General features: G+C 42.3%; 1 long non-coding RNA gene and 1 pseudogene across 2 annotated transcripts; both read left to right on the top strand.

Annotated features, from left to right (window-relative positions):
* Positions 1-4,079: 4,079 nt before the first annotated feature.
* Positions 4,080-11,146, top strand: LOC148142307 (uncharacterized). 2 transcript variants are annotated; one of them, XR_015752064.1, is made up of 4 exons: positions 4,080-4,371; positions 4,693-4,777; positions 5,886-6,054; positions 10,923-11,146. It is a non-coding gene; the product is annotated as an uncharacterized LOC148142307 (long non-coding RNA). The 2 variants fall into 2 exon arrangements; XR_015752063.1 differs by lacking the exon at positions 10,923-11,146 and having other exon boundaries at positions 5,886-6,528.
* A 355-nt stretch (positions 11,147-11,501) lies between these two features.
* On the top strand, positions 11,502-16,481 carry LOC148142306 (NACHT, LRR and PYD domains-containing protein 12-like; annotated as a pseudogene).
* The last annotated feature ends 5,444 nt before the right edge of the window (positions 16,482-21,925 follow it).

Below are 21,925 nucleotides of genomic sequence, written 5' to 3'. Positions count from 1 at the left end.
TCCCTCTAAACCCTTCCAGTACACGTACCTATCCAGATGCCTTTTAAATGTTGTAATTGTCCCAGCTTCCATCCCTTCCAATGGCTGTTCATTCCAGACATGCACCACCCTGTGTGTGAAAGCGTTGCTCCTTAGGTCCCTTTTATACCTTTCCTCTCTCATCTTAAACCTATGCCTTCTGACATTGGACTCTCATACCCTGGGAAAAAGACATTGACTATATATGTACCTTATGATTTCATAAAACTCTATAAAGTCACCCTTCAGCCTCCAGTGCTAGAGGGAAAATAGCTTCCGTTTATTCAGCTTCTCCCTGTAGCTCAAAGCCTCCAACCCTAACAACATCCTTGTAAATCTTGACTGCACCCTTTGAAGTTTCACAACATATTGAGAGAGACCAGAATTGCACACAGTATTCCAAAAGTAGCTTAACCAATTGTCATCCAAAGCACTTGAATCTAGCCATCATTATCCTTCACTTTCACAGGAAACGCTGGTCTGGAATTCACTAGCCTTTAAAAGAGTCTCATATTATCCGCAAACAGCTACTCCCATCTATATGCTCCAGTTTGTGACTAATATCGCCATCACTAGCTTCTCCCAATTTCGCCAGGAACCACTTTCATCCTCATCATAAGTAATGTATAACTTGCAGAATTATGGTCAGTGTTCCCAAAATGTTCGTCCACTGAAACTTTGATCACGTGACTGGGCTCATTCCTTAATACCGGATCAAGTATTTCCCTTCCAAAATTGGACTAGAGACATATTGCTTCAAGAAATCCTCTTGGACTCAACTGACACATTCTACCCCCACCCACACAAAAGCCCCTTTCCTTAAGAGAGTCCTTGTCAATTTCTAGAATGTTAAAATCACACATCACCACAAACCTGGTGTTTTCACATTTTTCCATTGACTCTCCATGGATATGTTCCTCTGTCTCCCACTGGCTGTTGGGAAGCCTGTAATACAAACCCATTGAAAGGTTTTCAGCCCTCTTATTCCTGAGCTCTACCCATATGACCTCACTGGATAAGCCCTCCAAGATGTCCTCCCTCAGTAAACCTGTGATATTCTCCCTAATCAATAATCCTCAACATCTTTTACATCCCTCTCTATTTTGCATGATAAAATATAGAACATTAAGCTACCATTCTTTTCCTTCTTTGAACCAAGTAATAGCTACAATGTCATAGTTATATGCATGAATCCAAGCCCTAAGTTCATCTGTTTAATGTGTCATAATCCTTGCATTAGAACAAATTCACTTCAGATCGCCAGTCCTGCAGTGTTCAGTAACCTCTTCCTGTTTGTTCTTCTACTTCATTGAGAGTGCGCTGCTGGAAAAGAACAGCAGGTCAGGCAGCATCCGAAGAGCAGGAGACTCGATGTTTCAGGCAAAAGCCCTCCATCAAGAATCAGGCTTGTAGTTCAGGGGGGCTGAGAGATAAATGGGAGGGGTGTGGGGCTGGGGGGAGTGGGGGAATATGATAAGTAGGTGAACGTGGGGGGGGGTGGGGGAAGGTGATAGTCGGAGAGGAGGAGGTGAAAAGGAAGATGGACAGATCAGGAGGGTTGGTACCGAGTTGGAGGGTTGAGACTGTGATAATGTGCAGGGGAGGGGAAATGAGGAAACTGGTGAAGTCCACATTGATCCCATGTACACCTCCCCCCCACCTCTATCCTAGGTCCCAAAGGATCCTTCCACATCTGACAGAGATTTACCTGTACTTCCACACACGTTATCGACTGTATCCGTTGCACCCGATGTAGTCTCCTTGACATTGGGGAGACAGGACGCCAACTTGCTGATTGTTTCAGAGAATATCTCTGGGACACCAGCGCCAACCAACCCCATCCCCCCGAACACTTTAACTCCCCCTCTCACTCCACCAAGGACAAGCAGGTCCTGGGCCTCCTCCATCACCAAACCCAAACCACCCGACACCTGGAGAAAAAACACCTCATCTTCCACTTTGGGACCCTGCAACCACACAGGAGCAATATGGATTTCACCAGTTTCCTCATTTCCTCTCCCTCCACCTTATCCCAGTCCCATGCCTCCAACTCAGCACCACCCTCTTGACCTGTCCATTTTCCTTCCCACCTATCCACTCCACCCTATCACCTTTCCCTGCCACTTTCACCGACCTAACAAATTTCCAGTTACATTTTCCCCCAGCCCCAGCCTTCTCCCATTGATCTCTCAGACCCCTGACCCACAAGCCCCATTCCTGATAAAGAGCTTATGACTGAAACGTTGACTCTCTTACTCCTCAGATGCTACCTGACCTGCTGTGCTTTTCCAGCCCCACAGTCGACTCTGATCTCCAGCATCTGCAGTCCTCCCTTTCTCCCACCTGCTTTAAACACCTACCGAGTGACACCAGCAAACCTCCCTGCCAGGATATTGGTGCTTCTCCAATTTGCGTTAAATCCTTCCTTCTTGTTGAGGTCCCAATCGCCCTGGAGGACATTCCAACGATCCACATATTGGAAGCCATCCATCCGACAGCCTTTTAGCAATGTTTTTCACTGCACTGTCTTCCTATTCCTCGCCTCACTGGCACGTGGAGTAATCCCGAGATGTGAACCCCAGAGGGGTTGCCTATGTTATTCATACCAACCTGTACCACACTCTTTGGCTACTCAGAGTCATAGAGATGTACAGCATGGAAACAGATCCTTTGGTCCAACTCATCTATGCCAACCAGATATCCTAACCTAATCTAGTCCCACTTGCCAGCACCTTGGTCCATATCCCTCTGAACCCTTCTTATTCATGTACCCATTCGAGGTGCATTTTAAATGCTGTAGTTGTACCAGTCTCCACCACTTCCTCTGGTAGCTCATTCCATACAAGCACCACCCTCTGTGTGAAAACGCTGCCCCTTAGGTCCCTTTTTTTATCTTTCCCCTCTCACCTAAACCTATGCCCTCTAATTCCAGACTCCCCCACCCCAGGGAAAATACTTTTTCGATTGATCCCATCCATGCCCCTTCATGATTTTATAAACTTCTATAAGATCACCCCTCAGCCTCCGACACTCCAGTGAAAACAGCTCCAGCCTGTTCAGCCTCTCCCTATAGATCAAATCCTCCAACCCTGGCAACATTTCTGCAATTCATTTCTGAAATGTTTCAAGTTTCACAAATCCTTCCTACAGGTGGGAGACCAGAATTACACACAATATTCCAAAAGTGGCCTAACCAATGTCCTGTACAGCTTCAACTCATTGTTTCTTTTGACAATGTTCTAAGCCCACTCACAGACATCCTTGACCCTGGATCAAGGGAGGCCATGCATCATCCTGGTCCCTTTTGCAGCCACAGAAATGCCTATGGAGACCGATATTAGTACTGGTTTTCTGCACTTTGATCCTGCCTGTTGAACAACAGTGCTAGCTGTGGTAGCACTGTTCTGGCAGCTACTGTTGTTATCCCCTGATCGGGCCCTACCCACCACTCCACTCCTCTCCTCTCAAAATCCAAAACGGTATACTTGTTGGAGATGGTTTATCCAGTCTCCAACTGCCTGTCCCTTCCAGCTACCTGCCTGAACCTTGGTAGTGTCCACGACTCTAAAAATCCTGCCTATGGCGCTTTCCACCCACTTTCCTGAATGCCCCAAAGTGTGTCCCCACTCTGACCCATGTAATCTGATAGAAGCTACAATTGGACAGGTCCCACAGGTTTGGTTGGCATGACTGTTCGAATTGTCTCTTATTTCCCACATTCGATATGATAAGCAAACTACCCAGTGTACTGCCATTTTAATCTTCTCACAACTACTTCATTGAAAATTAATGTCTACTCAAATTAACTTACAGCAAACTAGATGGCCCTAGAGTTAGAATCTCATTAAAGAACATTAAATATGCAATTAATTCTATAAATAGCAGTCTAGATCCCACTCTAAATCCCAGGACTGTACTGCTCGCCCACCAGCCTGACTCCCATTGCCCTTAAACCTGATGGGGAGGGAAAGGTGAATGGAGGTTTCAGGTCAGAACAGAGTGAGTCATCTGACCGTTACTGACCAATCAGCAGCCCTTCTGTCCAAAACGTTACTCTGACATTGTGACGTCACTCCCCTCCAGGTCTGGCCCCGGAAGCTCCTTCCGCTGCCTCAGCCCCTCAAGGTGTGTCCTCAAACCCGAGCCCGCTCCTTCGGGATTGATGTGGAAGATCCCACTGAGTGAGACCGTTTCATGCCGGGTCACAGGAAGCCTTGACTGTGCTGGGTGTTGATAGTGTCGGTTAAATATTAACCTGCTCAACCTGTCACTGAGAGAGGTGTGAAAAAGGGGATAAATCAGAATCACCTTCTTCTGTGCTGTCGATCTCTACGGCAATCATATAACCAGAAGGTAACACACTGAGATCTTAATCAAGGTGTGGGAACAAATGACTGCAGATGCTGGAATCGGAACTGAAAACAACAAATGCTGGAGATCACAGCGGGTCAGATAGCATTCACAGAGGGAGAACAAGCTAACGTTTCGAGTCTAAATGACTCTTCATCTTAATCAATAAAGTTAAATATTTTTAGTGTCATTGCATTTTGATATCAACACGATCATTTTGCTGTTATTAGAATGTAGTTTGCTTACATTTGTTGAATAACAGCAGCAACAAAATTCCGCCAGCATTTTGATCAGTCTAACAATGGTACATATTCTTTTGTTTAGCTTGTGAACAAATGCAAAATTATGACGGACGGAGTAAATGCGGGACAAATACAATGTACTTCAATGAAAGGAAGAAATGGAAAAGGTAAAGTTCAAAGATCAGCTGTGTTACTGGCAATATTCCCTGATGAGTATCAGACACTCCAGGATAGAATGTTACAATTTCAGGAAAGGCTGAGAAGTAACTGTGGCTATCAGAATGGTAAACAGCATGGCAGGCATCTCAGGAGACTGCATAGCCTGAGCACAACTTGCAGATGAATGGTATTTGGTGCTTGGCCACTGGGCAGACCACCTATGAACAAAAACAGTTGTTTTATCCCCTCATACATGATCTGTGGCAGCAGGAGAGATCATCTCGGCTCACGATCCTGCTACATGGAAACACAAAATTCAGTTTACTGAACCAGCTCGTAACATCAATTGGATGGTCACGCTGGTTGTAAACAGGTCCTGGCAGTGTGGCTGTGGAGGGAGGTAACTATCTGTCCTTCTGTGGTTCCATTCAAGCCCAGGTGTCCTTGGGGATGGGGCGCAGAATGTCCATCTCAATGCCTTTAGAGGGATGGAACACCACAGAGGCATACAGTGCTTTATTTCCCGTCCAACTCCATTTCAATTTTATCCCTTCCCTCTCTTCCCACTACGTCCCCTGCCATGTTTATATTTGGTATTGCATTGCCCAAAAAAGGCTGCGCTTGTAAATCATCAATTGGATACACATGAGTTTTTACTGGTGGTGGCTGCTCGTTATACAAAAAAAACAACAAAAGAAGTTGCAGTGGGAAAGAACTCATTTTTATGTGATAACACTTTTGGGTAGAAACATATACTAATAAAACACAGCAATGAAGGGCTCCTATGGTGCAGGGTTAGAATTCTTAAGTGTGTTCAAGTTCAGCCTGCTACCCTAAATGTGTAATATCTATGGACAGAGTGATTAGAAATAACTAATGAGAACTGAAACAATTTAGGTTTATGACTCTGTCATGTAGGAGGAGAAAGAGACCATTAATCCTTGTGAAATTGCTACACAGAGACAGGAAGAGTCTGCGAGTAAAATCGCACAATTATTTATTGCAAATTAATATTTTGTATCAATGGTTGAAAATAGAAGGTTTTTGGTGTGATATTTCTTTAACTTTTTACATTAGATTTTTTAATTGCATGTTTTGTTCACTTTCTTCGGACAGACGATGATGGAAAAGGAATTAGTCAATTGCTGAATAGTGACAGCGACAGGGAGTTAAACCTGATTACCCGATTCTACTGTGAGAGATTGGAGGATGCAATATAGACTTGGTGGAGAGCATTGCCCTGACATTAACAGCAACTGATTCATTGAGCAATGGAAATTACGCTGTAAGTTATATGATAGAATTTTTCCATTATTCTATTATTAATCAGTAAAATGATTGAAGTGGGCATGTAATTGAAGGAACCTTTGGAAATTTAAGAAAAAGTAACAAGGTTGTGCATCTCATTAATGATATGAAAAACAATAAAAGTAAGGGTCAGGGGTACGAAAATAAAAATGCACCAGAAAATAGAAAATACTGAAACAATATTTTTTTCAAAGAAAAAACAATAATGAAAAGTTGTTTACTTGAAGGACCGATAACGAACTGAGAGCAAAATAGAAATTAGTGAGGTGGGACCCCATGGCTTAGTGGTTAGTGGATGAACTCATGTGATGATGAAAACCACATATCAGAGAATGTCAGGATACCCCAGATCAGTTTTAGCGAGATGGAAGAAATGCCATGATGAATATTTCACTGGGAAGAATAGCTTGTGTGTGCTCTGCAAGCAACAAGATCCTAGCAGAGAGCACAAATAAAAATACTATGGTGGGGAGGGATTGGTGTCAGCAGTTTTAAGGGAGACGCTGGAATACCCAGTGAGTTCCAAATCAATTATGATGGAATTCTTCAGTTTATGTTGTATGCAGCTTTTGGTTTAAGCCCTAACACTCTGGTCATTGTGTAATTCAGAACTGAAAGAGCTAAGTTTGGCTCGACCTAGAAATAAGTGAAACATTGTCACGGGATGGCACGATGGTTCAGTGGTTAGCATTGCTGCCTTACAGCACCAAGATCCCAGGTTCGATTCCAGCCTCCGGCAACTGTCTGTGTGGAGTTTGCACATTTCTCCCCGTGTCTACGTTGGTTTCCTCCGGGTGCTCTGGTTTCCTCCCACAGTCCAAAGATGTGCAGGTCAGGTGAGTTGGCCATGTTAAATTGCCCATAGGTTAGGTGCGTTAGTCAGAGGGACATGGGTCTGGGTAGGTTACTCTTCGAAGGGCCTGTTTCCACACTGTAGGGAATCTAAAAAAAAATAAGAAATATGTTGTCAAGTTTTAAACAGGTCACCTTATGAAGTTCAAGTTCAAGTACCAGGAAGGTGCCACTCATGTCACTGAGGCAGGTAATGTTGAGGGACTCTTGAAGAAGTGTCCTGTCCAGATCATTGAAAGTGAGGAATTACAACCCCTTGTGAAGTTTTCTTGACTTGGTAGTGTTCCATGTTATTCATGTTCGGTGAGTTTAGCTGAGAAATCTCTGGACACTGTTCTAATTACTTTTGCTAATCAATATGCTCCGTAGTGTGCTCTATCAAAGTCTGTTCCCATATTTGCCTCTTGTTAATTCTGGATGTTGAATATAAACGGTGCATACATTTTGGCCCACTGTCATAAATATAATTAAGTAAAATCTGTTGCTGTTTGTTGCTGGAGAATTATTCAGCTTTTTTCACTGACTAAGTTCCTTGAACTCACTGTGTCTACTTTTTAGGTGAAGTAATTGGTCTCTAGTCAAATCATAATATAGATTTTCCACGTGCTCATGTGTCACATTGTAAAAAATACAAAACAAACTGGTAAATGTGACTTGAAATTAACACGCAGAGTTCATTCAAAATGATTTCTTACAACTACAAAATATTTTTAAACAAAACAAAAACAAGTTACATGTAATGAATACAGTTTTGCCATAGTGAATATGCCTGTCACCAAGAATTGAAAATCTATCAATTCATATTAAAGGGAAGAGCCTTTCATGCTTGGGCAGATGACATACATTTATAAAAGTATATCATGCCAGCTATTCCACAGTAAAAAAAAAACCTTCGGGAAAATGTTTACAAATTAAGACCAGAGCTGTGAAGGAAACATTTCATGATTCCAAAAACAAATTATTCCTTGGTGGAAGAAACATGAACCATCAAGCTAAGTCAGATAATGATTATGACATCAAAGTGAAATATAATAACATGCAAATTTATCATTTCATTAAGTTTCCTCCCCAGTGGCTCGGTCATTAATTGTTCTTGCCAAGTTGGGAATGACATGCTTTCATGAAGCATTGCACTCGATTTGATGTAATCTAGCTGAATTCTCGATAGGATTGGGATCCAGGATTATTAAACAGCTGCAGTGAATGAAAGGTAGAATATTTCCAAGTCCAGATTGTTTGTAGATTGAATATCAGGGTTGTGGGTTTGGTACGATAGGAATATAAAGATACAGAATAAAGCAATTCAGTGCAGCATGTCTGCACTAACCAGAAAGAAATTGAAAAAGAAAAATCGCCCAATTTAATTTTAAATATGAGAAAGTGAGACTGCAAATGCTGGAGATCAGAATCTCTGGTGCTGGAAAGGTACACCAGGTCAGGCAGCATCCGAGGAGCAGGAGAGTCGACGTTTCGGGCACAAGCTCTTCATCAGGAATGGGGGGGGTGGCCCAAGGGGACTGAGAGATAGGGTTGGGTTGGGGGTTGCGGGGGGGGAAGGTAGCTGGGAATGCAATAGGTAGATAAAGGTGAAGGTGATAACTTGGAGAGGAGGGTGGAGCAGATTGGTGCGAGGTAAATGGACACGTAGGACAGTTCAAGAGGGCAGTGCTGAGTTGGAAGGTTGGATCTAGGAGAAGGTGGGGGAAGGGGAAATGAGAAAAATGGTGAAACCCATATTGATTCTGGGTGGTTGGAGGGTCCCAAGGCAGAAGATGAGACATTCTTCCTCCAGATATTAGGTGGTTAGGATTTAGTGGTGGAGGAGGCCCAGGACTTGCATATCCTTGGTGGAGTGGATCACTCTGACACAAATAGGGAGGACGTGTTGGGTAGGCTAGAGGTTATTAAGGTGGACAAATCCCCAGGACCAGATGGGATCTATCCCAGGTTGCTGAGGGAGGCGAGAGAGGAAATAGCTGGGGCCTGACAGATATCTTTGTAGCATCCTTAAATACAGGTGAGGTGCCGGAGGACTGGAAGGTTGCTCATGTTATCCCCTTTTACAAGAAGAGTAGTAGGAATATTGTGGGTAACTACAGACCAGTGAGCCTGGCGTCGGTGGTGGGAAAGTTGCTGGAGAAGGTAGTGAGGGATAGGATCTATTTATATTTGGAAAATAATGGACTTATCAGTGATAGACAACATGGTTTTGTGCGGGGGAGATCGTGCCTTACCAACTTAATAGAGTTCTTCGAGGAAGTGACCAAGTTGATAGATGAAGGAAGGGCTGTTGATGTCGTATGCATGGACTTTAGTAAGGCAGTTGATAAGGTTCCCCATTGTAGACTTATGGAGAAAGTGAAGTCACATGGTGTGCAGGGTGTTCTAGCTAGGTGGATAAAGAACTGGTTGAGCAACAGGAGACAGAGAGTAGTAGTTGAAGGGAGTTTCTCGAAATGGAGAAAGGTGACCGGTGGTGGTCCACAGGGGTCAGTGTTGGGGCCACTGTTGTTTGTGATATACATAAATGATCTGGAAGAGGGCACTGTTGGTATGATCAGCAAGTTTGCAGATGACACGAAGATTGGTGGAGTAGCAGAAAGCATAAGGGACTGTCAGAGAATACAGGAGGGTATAGATAGACTGGAGAGTTGGGCGGAAAAGTGGCAGATGGTTTTCAATCCAGACAAATGTGAGGTGATGCATTTAGGCGAGACTAATTCAAGAGTGAATTATACAATGAATGGAAGAGCCTTGGGAAAAGTTTATGACCAGAGAGATCTGGGAGTGCAGGTCCTTTGTATCCTGAAGGTTGCTGTACAGGTGGATAGACTGGTCAAGAAGACATACAGTATGCTTGCCTTCATTGGACGGGTATTGAATATAAGAGCTGGCAAGTCACGTTAAAATTGTACAAGACATTGGTTCGGCCACATTTAGAATACTGTGTACAGTTCTGGGCGCCACATTACCAAAAGGATGTGGACACTTTGGAGAGGTTGCAGAGAAGGTTTCCGAGGGTGTTGTCTGGTCCGAAAGGTGCTAGCTATGAAGGGAGGTTGAGTAGGTTAGGTTTATTTTCATTAGAAAAAAGGAGATTGAGGCGGGGGGGCCTGATTGAGGTTTACAAAATCATAAAGGATATAGACAGGGTGGATAGAGATAAGCTTTTACCTAGGGTGAAGGATTCAATAACAAGAGGTCACGCTTTCAAGGTGAGATGGAAGGGTTAAGGGGGAAACATGTGGCAAGTACTTCACACAGAGGGTGGTGGGTGTCTGGAGTGCATTGCCAGCAGAGGTGGTAGAGGCAGGCACAGTAGATTTATTTAAGATGCATCTGGACAGATGCATGAGTAGGTGGGGAGCAGAGGGATACAGATGCTTAGAAATTGGGCGACAGGTTTAGACAGTACATTTGGATCGGCTTAGGCTTGGAGGGCCAAAGGGCCTATTCCTGGACTGTAAATTCTCTTTGTTCTTTGTAAGCACACACGTTGAAAAGGCAACACTTCATGCAGTTGCAGTGATGTTAATATTGTGTCTGTTGGTGAGCTGAAGGATATTTATGACTTCAATTATTGGAGTTTCATGATGTTATCAGAACTAGTTACCCAAATTGCCCCAAATACCATAATGACCGTTGATATCCTTTCAATTCTTACTGCAATAAAATCCTGGCAATTATAAACTTTTCAATGTTTCCTACAAAATTTCTAATCTATTGTTTTGAATTTCCTTTTTGTTTCTTTGGATATAGCAGTGAAACTAGTCCACTTTTAATGTAGGAATTCATTGAAGGTGTTGTGGTTCTAGCATCAAAGGCAATGCACAACAAGCTATTAAAGTGACAACATGGATCTCATGTTCGCATCATAGTTCAAGTGTTATGGATTCATACCCAAACCCCAAAACTTCCACTTCCAATATTGTAGAGTCCGGTTTTGCTTATCACATAACTTGTTAACTGCAAGTTTCATGTCATATCCAATAGATTCCTCTATTCCTGATGAAGGGCTTTTGCCCAAAACATCGATTTTCCTGCTTCTCGGATGCTGCCTGAACTGCTGTGCTTTTCCAGCACCACTCTAATCTAGAATCTGGTTTCCAGCATCTGCAGCCCTTGTTTTTTCCTACAACTAATGTCTCCCTCATAGTTCTTCTTCACAAGTGGAGGCAAGGTCTCATCAGTGTGCTGAGATGAATATTCTTCACCAATCGAACATCATTAAGGTAACAGCTTTTCACAATTACGACACTGCTGTTTATCATTTTCTCTCTTTCATTGTTTTCCCTTCTATTTCTTCTTTTTCTTGTTTCTTTCTGGTTTATTTCATTGTTCTTCCTTTGTTTGTTTCTTTCTCATCTTTCTTTTTCCCTCATTTCCTCCATCAATTCATTCTTCCATTCCGTTCCTTCATCTATTGTTTCCCTTTTCCCGTTTCCCTTTCTATTTTACCTGTTCTTCTCTTGTATTCCAGTATATCCGTAATCTGTCAGAGCATCAACAGAGAAAGGAAGCAACAAAACATCTTCTGAACACAGTGACCAAAATCAATGGCTGCAGAGAACGAATATTTTGGGTAACATTGGTGAAAATACAAGAATCAAAGCCAAAACTGAAACTCATTCTGAAAGAAATGCAGAGCAGAGGTATTGTACAGTCCAAGTATTTCTAGCAATCAAACATGGTTGCCTCTTTAATGGGTGAGGCTGCCACACACTACTAATGAAATGAAACATCTTTCCCAGGTTTTGACTTGCTTTATAATGCACGCATCGGAGAGATGGAAGGAGAGCTATCAGATCACCTCAAAGGTAAGTCAAAATAAAAGTAATCGTTAATCATAAAAACGTACCACATTAATTAAGTTCTAACATTTTATTTGTACCTCACATTTCATCACTGAAAGGAAACAAAACCCTCCAAATTATTACCATGAACTGTTTCTATAAAATGCAATCCAAGTTACAACACGAAGCAAATGAACTGGAGCTTGGGCATGGACAGTGTTCCATCTGCCACAAATTATATGCCACATATGTGATATTGAGCTTTGGTGGAAATTGCTGAATGCTCATTTTGATTTTCCCAGCTGCTCTGGAGCAGACTGAGCCCAACCTTCCAGTTTTAGATGCTGAACCACAAAGTCACATTCAGTTTTGCAAGTCAGTTGGTTTCAAAATCTTCCCTGGTACTTTGTCAGGCCATTATTTCTTTTCCCTTCAGTCACATCAGGGTCTGAAAAGAAGTCTTGCTTTTACTGTCAATACAAGGCCTTCGGGTGCCTTTATGCAAATGTAAACCTCAATATCGCCAGAGTCTCGGAGTCTACAAAGTCTGTATTGGGCTGGAGTCACATAAAGCTCCAGACCCAGTTAAAGCTTAAATCATATACATGACAGACTGAGTAAAGATGATGTCATTTATAGGATCACAATTGGTTCTAGACTAGTTACTGATGAAGTCAGATCTGATGAATACAGAAGTTAGAGTGTGGTCCCATAGTGTGGACAGACTGAACTGATATGTATGTACTGGTTGAAGAAGGTCTTGATTCATATGTCGGCTCCACCCTGGGCAATGACTTGAAACGCACATTGACCTAAAGAAAGTGTGGATATGGGTCACGTGTAGAAACAGAATCTTTAAACATCCAAGTGTCATATTTCTACCAACTGCATATGTACTAGAGTTCAACATGTTTCAGATTGCACACATGTTGTTTGGGCATTGAATGAAGGCACAAATAGGGCTACAATGATATTAGCTTGACCTAATTGATCAACCAGGACTAGATAAGGAATTGTTTTTCAATAAGTCACATATCCCAGAAACACATTTCTACACACAGTGCTGAAACATTGGATTTGTGAAGAGCCCATATTTGCTGAAATCTTACTGACGTAGAGTGGCTGTGTCAAAGACTATACTCAATTGTCTGGCCAGGCAATTAGTTGACTTGGAAACATATTTAGGCTCATATCGAGATAAGATTTGCTTCGTCTATATCTCGGACTTGTTAAAACATGAAATCAAATATGGGGTCAAGCTGGGTATAGGTAGATTCACATGAATTTTTGTGAAGGTTTTGTGTAGGGCAGGTCGTGCCTCACAAACCTTATTGAATTCGTTGAGAAGGTGACTAAGGAGGTGGACGAGGGGAAAGCGGTAGATGTGGTGTATATGGATTTTAGTAACGCGTTTGATAAGGTTCCCCATGGTAGACTACTGCAAAAAATACGGAGGTATGGCATTGAGGGTGAGTTGGAGGTTTGGATTAGGAGTTGGCTGGCTGGAAGAAGACAGAGGGTAGTAGTTGATGGCAAAGGTTCATCTTGGAGTGCCGTCACTAGCGGTGTTCCGCAAGGATCTGTTTTGGGACCATTGCTGTTTGTCATTTTTATAAATAACCTGGAGGAGGGGTTAGAAGGTTGAGTGAGCAAGTTTGCGGATGATACGAAAGTCGGAGGAGTTGTAGACAGTGAGGAAAGATATGGCAGGTTACAGCGGGATATAGATAAGCTGCAGAACTGGGCAGAAAGGTGGCAAATGGAGTTCAATGTAGCTAAGTGTGAGGTGATTCACTTTGGTAAGAGTAATAAAAAGATCGGGTACTGGGCTAATGGTCGGATACTTGGTAGTGTGGATGAGCAGAGGGATCTTGGTGTCCATGTACACAGATCTTTGAAAGTTGCCACCCAGGTAAATAGTGCGGTGAAGAAGGCATATGGCGTACTGGCTTTTATTGGTAGAGGAATTGAGTTCCGGAGTACTGAGGTCATGTTGCAGTTGTATAAGACTCTGGTGCGGCCGCATCTGGAGTATTGAGTGCAGTTTTGGTCGCCATATTATAGGAAGGATGTGGAGGCACTGGAACGGGTGCAGAGGAGGTTTACCAGGATGTTGCCTGGTATGGTAGAAAGATCGTATGAGGAAAGGCTGAGGCACTTGGGGTTGCTTTCATTGGAAAAAAGAAGGTTTAGGGGTGACTTGATAGAGGTGTACAAGATGATTAGGGGTTTAGATAGGGTCGACAGTGAGAATCTTTTTCCACGTATGGAGTCAGCTATTACAAGGGGGCATAGCTTTAAATTAAGGGAGGGTAGGTATAGGACAGATGTTAGGGGTAGGTTCTTTACTCAGCGAGTCGTAAGTTCATGGAATGCCCTGCCAGTAGCAGTGGTGGACTCTCCCTCATTATGGGCATTTAAGCGGGCATTGGATAGGCATATGGAGGATAGTGGGCTAGTGTAGGTTAGGTGGGCTTGGATCGGCGCAACATCGAGGACCGAAGGGCCTGTACTGCGCTGTATTCTTCTATGTTCTATGTTCTATGAAGATTCAGAATAGACAGGGAGTCCATTCACATACAATCTTAGACTGTACAATGAGAGGCTTCAGCTTTCGCACTGAAATGGACAATGAGTTGATAAAATTGGTGGAAGATCCCCATGTGATCCTTATACATCGACAGTGTTATTTTATAATTATGGTTCACATAGCACATTTAATTGTATCACTGGTTTGTCATTCTGTTCCCAACATTAAGCATTGAAAAAGTGAGTATTATGCACAGTCCCTATTCAGCCAGTGGGCCATATGTTTACATTCGGTATAAATTGTCTGAGATTGAAGCAGACATCAATCTTATAAACACTCTGATACTATCTCCACTGGGGACAACAGACAAAACAAAAATGAATACAGTAAGTAATAATAAGTGAACAATGTGATAATATTTGGCTTCTCACATGTTCCAATGTTAAATTCTCTTCAAATGGAGATGAAGATGACGATAGAGTGGAGGGGCTTGTCTGTTATAATGTAAAATCTACTATAATCCATCTGATTCTCCCTGATTTATATTTAATTTAATTCAATATTTATTCGGCAAGATTAATTTCTAGCACAGTGTAGTAAAATTTGGATTCGACTCACATATTTTGTATTGCTACCCAACTCAAACTCCTCCTTGCTTCTCGTTAATTGTTTTAATGTAGTTAATTAACAAATAAGAACAATGCCAACATAATTTTGATCATTGTCATGAAAGGTATACAAGATCAACACAAGCAACACCTCCTCCACCAAACCGAGCATGTGGTCAAACACACCATCAAAGGAGACAGCAAACTAACGACCATTTCCCTCACTGATCGATATACAGAGCTTATCATTATTTCCACTCTGCGTGAACGGAGACTAGTGGAACATGAGCTCCTTTCCAGAGGCAGGGAACATGAAGAATGGCAGCGGAAGTACGTCACCAGCGAACTTGAAAAAATCTGGATTGATCAATTATTCAGGAGCAGTTTTGGCCACACCAGCCTGTCTGGCACCACGGTGGTTAGCGGAGTGGCTAGCATTGGTAAGACAACAATGGTGCAGAGGATGGTCCATGAATGGGCAGCAGGAAACATCTATCCTCAGTTCCAATTTGTTCTACATTTCACATTTCGAAATCTTAATGCATTCAACAGAGCCGTTTCTCTGACTGAAATGGTATTGGATCAGTAGCCTTATTTAGAAAAGATAATTGAAGATATCTGGATGAAACCTGAATATCTTCTCTTGGTTTTTGATGGATTAAATGAGTACAAACACCACATTGATTTCACTGGCCGCGTGGCTGGTGATGTCTCTGCGAATCACTGTGTTGCGCCTGACTGCAGATGTGAAGTTTTTGAAATGGTGCACTCCCTGGTACAGCAACAGCTGCTCAGAGGTTGTTCTGAGCTGGTTACCAGCCGGCCGACTGCCCTTGACTCATTGGAAAAGGCCAATGTCAACCTTTGGGCTGAGATCCTGGGCTTTCTTGCTGATGAAAGAAAATAATTTTTCAGAAAGCTTTTGGGCAGTGAGCAACTCGCTCCCAATGTCTTCAAACGCATTGAGGAGAATGAGATCCTGTATACCATGTGCTACAACCCTTCATATTGCTGGATCATTTGCTCAACCTTAGGCCCACTCTTGACACAGCTGAAGTGCAAGTAACCTCTTCCCAAAACCATCACTCAACTTTTCTCCATCTACCTTTCCAATCTCTTGGACAACCACAAGCGAGATGTTGAGGACCAGCGGATGGTTTTACAGCGACTCGGGGAGTTAGCTTACCAGGGAGTTTCGAAAAGGAGAATTGTTTCTAATGAGAATTGCTTCATTCAGCATCAGCTGGAGTCCAGCAAATTCATTTCAGGATTCATGATGGAGATCTTGGAAAGGGATGACACAGCTAAAAACATTGTGTACACATTTCTCCACCTTACCATCCAGGAATTCTTGGCCGCCCTGGCTCAGTATTTGAGTCCAAAGCATCAGAATGTGGTGGAAATGCTTCACTGTGCTTTTTCGAAGGATGATGGTCGGTTTGAGATTTTTATTCGATTTTTAGTTGGTCTTTCAACACCCACTTCATCCCGAAATCTGGAACCATTCCTGGGTCCGCTGTCTCATCACACGACCTGTCAGGTGATAGACTGGCTGCAGGCCAATGTTCAGGCAGAAATTAAAAACATTGACAGAGTCAATGGAAAGAGGAAACTGCTGAACACATTCCATTATTTGTCAGAGTCTCAGAATAGAGCTTTAGTTCAGAAGACCATTGGATCTGTGGAACATTTGAACTTTGGGGACTCCAATCCAAAGAATGCACTGAGATTAAACCCAATGGACTGTTTTGTAATGTCTCATGTTGTACAACTTAGTGAGTCAGTGATGCAGTTGAATTTGGAGAAATGTTATATTCATGAGCAAGGAATCAAACGATTGGCTCCTGCAATCCACAAGTGTAAAGTTCTAAGGTATGTATTGATCCGGGTAAAATTAGATAACATGTCTGCAATGACCCATTGATTTTCTCTTATAAATTCCACCTGATATGAATTTCATAGAATCTCTACAGAGGAGAAAACGGTCATTTGGACCATCTAGTCTGCAACAACCCTCTGAAGTGCATCCCATCCAGACCCCTCCCCTATCCCTGCATTTCCCAAGGGACATGAAAGGCTACAGAAAAGATAATGAAGGATGTTGCCAGGGTTGGAGCGTTTGACCCAAAGGGAGAGGCTGAATGGACTGGGACTGTTTTCCCTGGAGCATTGAAGGCTGAGGGTGACCTTATATATCGAGTTTATAAAGTCATGAGGAACATGTTTAGGGTAAATCGGCAAGGTCTTTTCCTTGGGATCTGGGATTGAGAGGGGAAAGATTTAAAAGGTACTTAAGGGGCAACTTCTTCACACAAAGGATGTGTGGGTATGGAATGAGCTGCCAGAGGAAGTGGTGGAGGCTGGTGCAATTACAACATTTAAAAGGCATCTGGATGGGTATATGAATAGGAATCATTTAGAGGGATATGGGCCAAATGCTGGCAAATGTCATTAGATTAATTAAGGATATCTGGTCGGCATGGACGAGTTGGACCAAAGGGTCTGTTTCCTTGTTGTACATCTCTATGACTCTATAACCCATCTAGTCTGCACATCCCTGGAAACTATGGGCAATTTAGCATGATCAGTCCATCTAACCTGCACATAGTTGACTATGGGAGGAAACCGGAGTACCCAGAGGCAACCCCCGCAGACACTGGGCAAATGTGCAAACTCCACACAGTCACCCAGGGGTGGAATCAAACCCAGATCCCTGGTACTGTGAGGAAACAGTGCTAACTGTTGAGCCACTTATCACTATAGTAGCTGAATCACAATTACTATTCGTTTTTTTTCTGAGAGTCAAGGAGTTTTCCATGCTTTTTATTTATTTTTAACGCTACTACCGCATTGACCTCGATACTGAGTGCTCCAACTATAACAAAAAAAAGCACCAGGCGAACTTAGTTGGTCTTACACTGTGAGACTTCAAAGCCACAAGGAGTCTGGCAGAGTCTTTAACTCGTGCTATGACAAGGAAACAAAGAACCGAGCCAAATCATCGTACCTCTGTGTTCACAACAGAGTAAAATTAAAACCTTCAAAGATTTTAACCTCAGCAATTCCTAACCAGACTTTATAACCAATCGCAGACTCTGTTGATAATGAAACCTCGACAGTAGGTGAATAACTGAAACAACAACAAAAAAGCAATTTATTACCAATATAGGAACTTTAGCAGAGCAAACTTAAACAACAAAGTTTGAAACCAATAACCTTGTTTTCAGGGCAATTCACACAAAAGACAGCCAGACAGACAAATAAACACAGTGAAGGGATAATTAAAATAAAGTAACAAAACTGGCCAGATTAAGTGGTTTTCATATCTTACTCTCAATGTATATTTGATGGTTTCTTTGTTAATTTTCTGAAGATATCGATCTGTGCCACCTTTGAATTCACTCTGAGAACTGAAATTCTGAAATAAAGTGGAAGGTTAGGCAGGGAGCATTTAAATCTTCATGCTGTAACGTCAATAGCTAAGTTCATTCTCTCAAAAGCACAGTCCCAAAAACCAATTTAAACCGTGATCTATGCCTATGTTTGACCATCTCGTTCTCTCCCAGAAACAAATGGAAATTGCTGTTCTGAGGAAAGCTCATTGGACCGAAATATATCTATCCACAGATGCTGCCAGACCTGCTGCGCTTTTCCTTCAATTTCTGTTTTTGTTTCTTATGTCCAGTATCCACAGTTCTTTTGATTTTATGTTGTATCCCAGGCTTGTTCACAACAATTCCCAAGTACTGGCCTGATCAATTCCCAAACATTTCTTATCTGGTTCAATGTGTTGCTCTCCCACTGTGCTGAAACATCTACAGGATCCTATTGATCAAGAGCTAACCTGCCATTACCTGTGAGGCACCACCACGCGAACAAACAGCAGCTTGTTTGTTTGTTTTGTTGAAACACAAGTTGCTGTTCACAATCCAAAGACATTTCCAACTCATTGCAGTTCACAGCTACAAATCAAAATTGATAAAATAATAAATTAAACGAAAAGTTGGCGAAGGTTTGAACGCTAATCCTAAGAGGCCCTCAATTAAATGAACAGACCTGGTGTGTGACTGAACACAGTTCACTGACAGAGAATAGCAATGGAGATCAGGTGCCATTGCAGAGATGAATATCATCCTTTGTAGTTTACATTTACAAACCAAAGCTAATCTGATATTGTGTTTGACCCAACCCTTCACTAGATAAATAGTAAGTGAATGCTGTACCTAGTTCAATGCAGAATACGTTGCTAACACAGCAAGGCTGCCATTCATGTATCTGAAACTGTTACGGGTGAGGGTCAGGGTGGGTTTTAAATAGAGGTTCAACAGTCTGTGATTTACAGGAGGCATGATCTGCCCTTTGTGGTAGCACAAAATTCACCATTCACCTCAGCAGCAGGGAGATTGGGCAGCTCATCACCACATATTTTACATGACTGTTGGGATGAACGATTATCCATTCTGCTTGGAACTGAAAACATGGCTTGTGTATTGTTAAATGCATCAGAAAAGCAGGAATTTATTGATTGATTGATGTCTATAAGTCTTTTTCTTTGTTGTGTTATCCAAACAGGGCAATAATGCCTCACAATTAACCATTACTTTTACTCTTTGCTGGATTACATATGGATGAGTTCAATGCAATATAATTGCACAAGTGTTTTTAAAAATTGGATATAAGACAATCTCATTGATCAAGAGGGTGGTACGCTCTTGATCTTGTGTTCAACTTGTCATAGAGTCAAATAACATGCAAACAGACCCTTTGGTCCAACCAGTCCATGCTGAACGTAATCCCAAACTAAACTAGTCCCATCTGCCTGCTCCAGGCCCATATCCCTCCGAACCTTTCCTTCTCATGTATTTATCGAAATATCTTTTAGAGCCATAGAGTCGTAGAGATGTACAGCATGGAAACAGACCCTTCGGTCCAACCTGTCCACGCCGACCAGATATCCCAACCCAACCTAGTCCCACCTGCCAGCACCCAGCCCATATCCCTCCAAACCCTTCCTATTCATATACCCATCCAAATGCCTCTTAAATGTTGCAATTGTACCAGCGTCCACCACATCCTCTGGCAGCTCATTCCATACACGTACCACACTCTGCGTGAAAAAGTTGCCCCTTAGGTCTCTTTTATATCTTTCCCCTCTCACCCTAAACCTATGCCCTCTAGTTCTGGACTTCCCGACCCCAGGGAAAAGACTTTGTCTATTTAGCCTATCCATGCCCCTCATAATTTTGTAAACCTCTATAAGGTCACCCCACAGCCTCCAATGCTCCAGGGAAAACAGCCCCAGCCTGTTCAGCCTCTCCCTATAGCTCAAATCCTCCAGCCCTGGCAACATCTTTGTAAATCTTTTCTGAACTCTTTCAAGTTTCACAACATCTTTCCAATAGGAAGGAGACCAGAATTGCACACAGTATTCCAACAGTGGCCTAACCAATGTCTGGTACAGCTGCAACATGACCTCCCAACTCCTGTACTCAATACTCTGACCAATAAAGGAAAGCATACCAAACGCCTTCTTCACTATCCTTTCTACCTGCGACTTCACTTTCAAGGAGCTATGACCTGCACTCCAAGATCTCTTTGTTCAGCAACACTCCCTAGGACCTTACCATTAAGTGTATAAGTCCTGCTAAGATTTGCTTTCCCAAAATGCAGCAAATCGCATTTATCTGAATTAAACTCCATCTGCCACTAATTGCATATCCACCACTTCCTCAGGAACTACCCTCTGAGTTTAAAAAAATTTCTTCTTGTGACTTTTTTAACTCTTCCTCCTCTCACCTTAAAAATGTGCCCCTAGTCTTGAAATCCCCCATCCTCGGGAAAAAGACACCTGACATTAAGCCTTTTTATGCCGCTGATGATTTTATAACCCTCTGAGGTCACCTCTCAACCTCTTATGCTCCAGTGGGAAAAAATCCCAGTCTATCCAGCCTCTTCTTCTAACTCAAACCTTCCATATCAAAGCTTCCTGGTAAACCTTTTCTGAACCTTCTCCTCCTTAACAATATTCTTCTTTTACCTAAGTGATTATAACTGGACACAGTATTCCAGAAGAGGCCTCACCAATGCAAACTTCAAAGAATTATGTACCTGAATCCTCAGCTCCTTCTGTTGTACAACACTGTCCAAAGCCCTCCCTTTAACTGATTAACCTCTCCCCAAGTTTGTTGTATCAAAATGCATTTATCTAGATTGAACTCCATCTGCCATTTCTCAACCCATTGACCCATTTTGTCAAAATCCCTTAGAAAATCATCTTCTTTACTATGCCAACAATTTTGATATCATTTGCAAACTTACCAACCATGCCTTCTGTATTTTCATCCAAATCGTTTCTATAAGTGACAAACAAAAGACAAGCCAGAACCGATCGCCGTGGAACATCGGTGGTGACAGGCCTCCAAGTCTGAAAAACAACCCTCCACTTTGTCTCCTGCTGTTCAGCCAATTTTGTATCCAATTGGCAAGCTCTCCCTGAATCCCATGTGTCCAGTTTTGGGTTAAAATATATATTCTATTTCCAGGTCATAAAATGGGTAGTACATAATAACGCCATCTGGCCAATTATGTCTGCACTGGCTCCTTAAATGGCCTACACACTTCATCCTATTCCCCTCCTCTTCCCTCAAAGCTATCACATGTTTTCTCTTCAGGTATATATCAAATTCCTCTTTTCAGAGTTGTACTGGGTTGTACTATCAATAGTCTTTCAGTCGGTGAACGAGTAACAGCAATTTACTGAATAAAATATATGATAAGAACTATACACCTCTCATTTTTCACCATTCAAGCAATTAATCTACTGTTTGAAATATGTGTTCACTGGTCACCAACTAATTCAGTGAGAATAGTTATGCAAGATTTCAATCTGTTTTCTAATACTGCACAACACTGTTCTATCTGCCCATGCCTCAGTGTGTCAATGAGAAACAATTGGATGGAGTTTCTGTAAGGTGAAGTTTGTTATGTTAATTGGAGAGATTTCCCACTCCTTGATTTTTTTTTCCTTGGTTGTTAGGCTGAATGACAATAACATTGGAGATACAG

Source organism: Chiloscyllium plagiosum, unplaced genomic scaffold (assembly GCF_037043375.1).
Source record: "Chiloscyllium plagiosum isolate Xiang-an unplaced genomic scaffold, Cpla_swu_hap1 HiC_scaffold_29, whole genome shotgun sequence".
NCBI classification, from domain to species: Eukaryota; Metazoa; Chordata; class Chondrichthyes; order Orectolobiformes; family Hemiscylliidae; genus Chiloscyllium; species Chiloscyllium plagiosum.
The sequence above is the reverse complement of the archived record's forward strand: the minus strand, read 5'-3'. Positions and strand labels throughout refer to the sequence as shown.